This window comes from Neopelma chrysocephalum, unplaced genomic scaffold (genome assembly GCF_003984885.1).
Source record: "Neopelma chrysocephalum unplaced genomic scaffold, ASM398488v2 Primary Assembly neopelma1_44, whole genome shotgun sequence".
In the NCBI taxonomy this organism is placed as follows: Eukaryota; Metazoa; Chordata; class Aves; order Passeriformes; family Pipridae; genus Neopelma; species Neopelma chrysocephalum.
In genome coordinates, this window is record NW_020897703.1 from 15,545,181 (window position 1) to 15,552,045 (window position 6,865).

At 37.1% G+C, this 6,865-nt stretch overlaps 1 protein-coding gene across 1 annotated transcript in view; it reads right to left on the minus strand.

The window, feature by feature from the left end:
• Nucleotides 1-5,110, minus strand: part of B3GALT1 (beta-1,3-galactosyltransferase 1) — a 56,737-nt gene extending 51,627 nt beyond the window's left edge. The window contains exon 1 of the mRNA XM_027678675.1: nucleotides 4,890-5,110. The gene's annotated coding sequence lies outside the window, so the exon portion shown is untranslated. The remainder of the gene's footprint in view (nucleotides 1-4,889) is intronic.
• Nucleotides 5,111-6,865: the final 1,755 nt, after the last annotated feature.

Genomic DNA, 6,865 nt, shown 5'->3' on the forward strand with positions numbered 1-6,865 from the left:
CATAACAGTTACTGGGGAAGACAAACACTCTTACTCAGACCTTCCCTCCTTCCCCTTTCTTTCCCCCAGCTTTATTGATCAGCTTGATGTAATGTGGTGTGTGTGGGATATTCCTCTGCTCATTTGGGTTTAGCTCCCCTGGCTGTGTCCCCCACCCAATTCCTCAAGCACCCTCAGTCTACTCAGTGGTGGGGCGGCGTGAGAAACAGAGGTGGCTTGGATGCTGTCAACACTGTTCTGGCCACAAGTACAAAATACAGCACCATACAAACTGCTATGAAGAAAACTAGCTCTGTCCCAGCCAAAACCTTTTACAGTGTCTGAAAAGAAGGGAGAAAGTCAACAGGCAAAGAATTAATCCAATACATAGAAAATAGGTGGCTGTAGTAGCCTGACCAGAAGAGAACAAAAGTTCCTGTCTGAGCTACCGAGTTGTGCCTTAACTATAAGTGCTTTGGCACAGTAAAGAAAGCAATAGAGTGGCCATTAGCAAGGTGCATTTCATTATACATCCAGCGGTTATCATGGAGCAATAAGCAAGCTTGACATTATGGAGAACTGGGCCTATATATGTTTCTCGCACACTTCTGCATTTCTCCTGTAACATGACAGCATTCAGTGCTCATTTTTGTATGGATGGATATCAGCGTCATTTAAACTTGTGTAAGTAAAACGAGGAAAAGCTCTTTCTTTCTATGAGATATGATGCTTGAGTAAAACGAAATTTCACCTTTTTGCTTTGCACTGGAGACATCACCATTATGATTAGCTGCAGTTTGGTTTTGTCTGCCTAGCAAACTGAAGAGCAATTTCATGCCGCCCTCTACAGAGGGCTAACCCCTGCATACACATACATAATTAAATGTAATTTTAGTATAGCTCCTCAGGTTGCCATCATGAAAACGGTATTGGGTTTGTTCTTTAATACATTGACTACAATAGATTATTCAGTAGCAGAGAGACCAGGCACAGCTGAGCGGTATTGCCATGCTCATGGCATCAGGGCTGCTGTTCTTAACTTTATTTGAGAAAGTAAAATATATCCTACTGATAACGCTGAACTTGATGATGCAGAAGGTGGGGAGAAAAGAAAAAGGCATATCCCTTTGATGATTCATAGATTCTATTTATTTGTCTTTCTTTGAAAAGGCTATGTAAACACATTGTCAACATTTTCCATGTTTTCTTTGAATTAATGCAGATATTTGGTTCGTTTGTATCTCCCACCTTGAGGATTCTCCTCTTTTTCTTTGCCATGTTCCTCAAGTCATCATTCACACAATTTGCTTCATGTAATCCCTGTTCTATTCTTGCCTTCAAGATGCCATTCAGTTTGAGTTTGAACAGGGAATTTTGCTTTTGGTAAGGTAAGCTAAGGTTTTTTCAGTTTGTTTCCTTCTTGCCACCCTCCCCCTCCAAAGTTTCTATGTTTTTGAAGTTAGCCTTCTGGAAGAATATGAAACACCACAGACAATCATAATTTTGTGTTAATGAATATGTTATTTGTCAGTGAATTAATATTCTGAAGTGAAGTTTTCAGGTAATTAAATATAAAAAGATACCAAAAACTGCAACAGGCCCTGCTATTTTGATGTTAAGTTCCATTTATTTGACACTGCCCCTTCAGCTTTCAGTATTATGCAGATTTCCTGCATTAACAGTAAAATCTAAAAATCAAGAATGAATGAAAAGCATGTTCTGATCAGTTAACCATGGAAAAATAAAATCCTGTAGTTCAGCACCTGTCTACAAACCAAAAGTAATTGAATAAATTTTCAAGTTGTGGTCTCATAGTCTTGAGTAGCTGGAAATTAAATAATTGCTGCTGTAACTACTTAAATGCATTCTCTGTGATCTAACTGCTTTTTCTTTAAACGATTATCTGTGTTTCTCATTTAGCATTCCCAGTGCATCACTTAGACTTCCTTACACAACTCATTTTGCCCTCGCTTTAGGATACACCAAAGTGATAGTGCTGTTGTGCTCTGAATCAGGAAGTTACGACTAAGAATGTGTAATTTATTTGAAACTCAGGTAAATGCTATTTAGGTTAACATCCAGCTGCTGTGAAATAGGCCTCTGAAGGCACAGACTAGGACTGCTCTAGGCTGCAAGTGCTGCCTCCTGTGCCATTGAGGGTTCCCTGTATTTGTGCAAATATTCTGCACATCAGGATAGCAGTATATAGCAAACAGGGAGTATGGGCACTGGGTTGTGTATTCCACCCTAGGCTGTGCTTTTTTGCACACTGATAAATAGTCAGTTGCTTTGGTCACAGAAAATGTATATGCCAACACTGAAGGGATATAGAATGGTCCCTTTTAAGGTGAAGGGATAACACTTAATGGCTGCTACTTGGCTGGCAAAATGTTGTAAGTAAATTAATGCATTTTGCCTTTTTCTGTAGGCAGATGGTAGGTTGAGGCAAACCTAAAGATATTTCCTCCCATTATGATTTTGTAAAGCAGCATAGCAAATTGGCAGTTTGTACACTGTTCTAATGGGACACATTTTTTGACTGCTGGGTTGCTGCGTGGTGCTAAAACTATGTGAATTATAGCTCAGTGCTGTATCCTGGTGAATTAATGTTCACAAGTGTCTGCAATCATACAGATCAGATTCCTGAGTGACTCTGCTTGTGAAGGATAATCATTTCAGGCTTCTTAATCTCCCTTCCTTTAATGCAGATGCCTAAAAATGAAGGACACAGTTTGTTTAACTTTGTGAAATCCAGCATGCAGCTTTTAATTTGGCTGACTTCAGTGGCTCCATCCAGCCACCTCTTCCTTCCCTTTCTCAAGGAAAATAACTTTCCTGACCCAGGTCCATTTCAGTCCCTCTAATGATGCTCTCCAGCTCTGACTGGGTGAAGTGCCTTCTGTTTTGTCCTTCGCCAGCCTCCTTTTGCCAATATATATAGACGTTGCTATTTGCTCTAAGAAACTGCTTGATATGCACTTCTGCAGTAAGTCTGTGAAACATTACTGTCCAAAACCAACAGCTGAGGTACCCTTTGAAACTGAGGAGCCCTAACACCCACCTTGGTGGAATCGACTCAGCATATCAATTTGAGATTTCAACCTCACTGCTGACCCCTATATTGTATCAGTGTTGACGTTTCAAATATAGCTTGTTTCTAAAGTTAATTTTATTTTCCTACTTTTGTTATAAATATACGTTAAAAGAAAACATATCAAATTCCTGAAAAGGATTAGGTTACTAAGCACTCCCCAAGCCTCTGGTTTTTTGATTATGAAAAAGAAAGCAATATAAGCAGCAGCTGACTTGCTGATCTCTGTCTTCACTTAAAAGTCAGAGCTCAGGCATTAATTTACAGGACTGAATACTTTTTTCACTAGAATCTTTACAGTTCTGCCATTCACAGTTGATATTGATACTTTACAGGGCCGGAAATATTACTAGTGAACAAATGCATCAACGCTGATTCTGCTTTGATGTAGTTAGTGGAAGTTTAACTATTGCTTGTAAAAGGAGGAAGATTATACTAAAGAGATTTATGTGTTAAATATGTATCTGTATGATACAGATTTACTCACACCATTTTGAGTGATTGCCCCTTATTTCCTAGGGCATTTTTAGTCTCTCCATAATTAGTTTCTATTTATGGAGCAGACCAAGGTAAGTAGCTAGCAGATGTCTGAAAGATACATGTTTTCGCATGTAAGAGTTTTTGTCCTTTAGCTTTATGCAAATATTAATGCTTTTTAAAGGACTACAGGAGGCATATAGACTCTTATTTTTTTCTGTATGATTAACACCAGTCATTTGTTTTTTGCTTTCATTTGTAAGTGCTTCAAACTCAGCTACAGAAAGGAAAAATGGGCTTATATGAAGATTAAAAGAATTGCAAACCTCATTTTTTTAGTCACCTATGTCACAATAATGGATCTGTAATATGAAAGTTCTGTTTTACAAAAGTGCTCTTACCAGGGCTTGTTTCCATTTTTCGTCTTGAAAAAATATTTTGTTTCCAACTTAAGTTCTCACTACATATTTCTAAGTTCCCCTACATTATAAACACTTCTATATCTCAAGAGAGAGATTGCTTTTGACTAAATAAAATTCTTTCAGGCAGTTATGCTACTGAAATTTTAATAAAATAATGCATTGAATTAAAAAAAGAAGTGATAAGTAGAGTTACTATCACCCTAATAACAAAGTTGGGTGTTTAAATGCATGTTCCTGTGAACTGTATTCTGTATGCTAGTATTCTTGAATATTCTATTCTGTATAAAATCAATATCAGTTAAAAGACCTTTGTAGCACAAATAAAATGTAACTATTCCCTTTTAATGTGATGCTAATAAAGAAGTGGTAAATGCATAAACTAAAGGCATGTAGGTATTCTAGATATCATTAGTGTAGAAATTAAAGGCACCATGAACACTGACATATTTAAAGTGTGAGCCCTCTTATAGAGCAACAGAGCCCCCCCATTCTTGACCTTTGAATGACCTCACTTACCACACTGCCTTAAAGATTAGATAATAGCGGAAATATCCTTTGTTTATAGTATTCCATAGAACATATGGGTTTTAGTAGTGGCTTTTGTATTTGTGCTATGCAAAATTTCTCGAAAAGTTATTTTCAGCCCTTATATTGTATCTTCGATTTTTGATTGTAAGAGAGGAGGGCTTTCTTAGGTTTTCTTTTCCTGTTAAACACTTACATCTAGTGTAAAGACTCAAATCCAAATCTTTAATCACTAACAGGCCAAAGAACTGTTGAAGAATAAAAAAGTCAGTCAACACAGTTTAATAAAGGCTATATAATCCAATTAAATCATATGATTGTGTGCACTTATACTGTTGTATTAGCTATAAAGATCTAAGCCAGTCTATAAATCATACAGTTATGTAGGTACTTACCATTTTAAAAGCAGCATCAAGTGGAATTGGTGGAAAATCCCCAAGGCGTACTCAATAATTGATTAAAATGGTGAGCCGTTACGCTATTATTTTGAAATGCACCATCTGAAATCAGAAGAAATTTACTGACAGTTTTATATTTTGTTGAAAGAAAGATTGCTCAGACATACATTAACCAAAAAAATCTGTCTGTTGCCTTCCACAGAGTATAAGGAGAGTGATTTATTTTGAAATGTCTTTCAGCTGGGTAACTAGGTAACTTACACTGTGCTACATGAAAGAGCTTGGATTTCATTTTGTGAAGCTGGATTCCAGTGCAATGAGTGAAGGAAACAGATGGAATAAGAGGAGGACAGATGGGTATCAAAAAAATTACAGCCACTGTTTTCAGTACCTGTGCATTAACTGTTGTAAATCAATTTATTTTCATTTACTGAAACAGGAAAATCAAGATTATTAAGCCAAAGCATTACAAACCACTCTATGTTGAAAGCATCTGTTTGTTAGTAAGAGTTCTAGATGAGTGACATCTGAGAATAAAGTTTTCTGTGGGCAAGAACATTATTTCAGGTCCAGTCATTTATTCTGTTAGGGAGATTTAAATATCTCTCTTTCAGTGGGGGGAAGGTTAGTTGGTTAGCAGTTGCCGTGTTGGACAGCTGCAAAATTTTCCTTGTAGACAAGAGTTGGGCTGAAGTGATGTAGTGAGTGCTAAGGGGCTGCTCCACCATGAGGGCTTCAAGCAGCCTGGGAAGGAGCTGAACCTGTAGAACTCAAAGTAAAGGCTGAGAGTGCAGGAGGCCACTTTCTCTCTCCTGCAGCAGCTTTGAATTGCAAGACATGAATGGTGAGTTAGAAAATCAAAACAGCATTGCTATATATATACACACCAGTAGTCCTCATTTGCTGCGTGGCACAGCTGCTCTGTCACATACTTGACCTTGACTTAATTTGATCATCCCTGTGGTTAAATAGGAAGTTCAGCTGTGAGCCAAATAATTTCTTACTACCCCTCACCCCACCAGTTCCTGCTAGCTTGTTGCTGATACTGTTGAATTTTTGTATGAGCACCTGTCCTTTAGAAATTGAATGGTGTTCATCAAGAAAATTTACACTCATTTTAGGATGTCTTGCAATTAGTGGACTTGCAAAATTGTAGAGTGCAAATAGAAATCACCCTTGTATTAAGAATATTTGAGAAATGAAGAAACACAGGTTAGAATATGTAATTGCTCTCTTTCTTGTTGAATTTATATCAGGAAATTTTATGCCTAGAGGTACTGCATGAATTGCCACTATATTTTGGTGCAGCAAAGGCAAAAGTATGAAAAAGTCTGTAACTCGAGTACCTTGGAATTGATTTTTTTGTTAGATTTTATCACAGTTCCTTTTAAATTTTTCTATGAATATTTTGAATGAAAACCCACAGTTTTCTTGATTTTATTTTTTTTCTGAATAATTTTCTAATTAAAAAAAATTAGGGGTTAGACTGACTACTTTTGTAATAAATCAAATATGGTGTTATGTTGTCATATGTAAAAAGATTGGTTAGACTTTATCTCTCAATCTATTAAATGCAATTTAGAGCATAATGTGGCAAACACAAGTTTTTACCTTTGTTAGGTGTTTGGAGATTACCTCCCCAATACTGTCTCATTCAAGGTGAGCATTGTAGTGCTGGCTATTGTCAGTGCTAAAGGCTGGGTTACAGTCTTCAGCCATCAACAAATCCTGTTCAAAATGCATCATCTTCTCCTCCTACCTTTAAGGAAATCTCTGTTGGATGGGGATGTAGCTTATAAATCAGGCAAATAGTTGAGGAGGGGTGTGATGGGATAAATAAGAAGCAAAATAGTTTGCCTTGGTTTCATAACGGAAGTGGAAGAGAAGTCATTGATCCGTTTCCTCCAGCTAGGAAATATGAGCAATCTGAATCCATTTGCAGAATGGCTCTATTTATGCAGATGCAAATACAC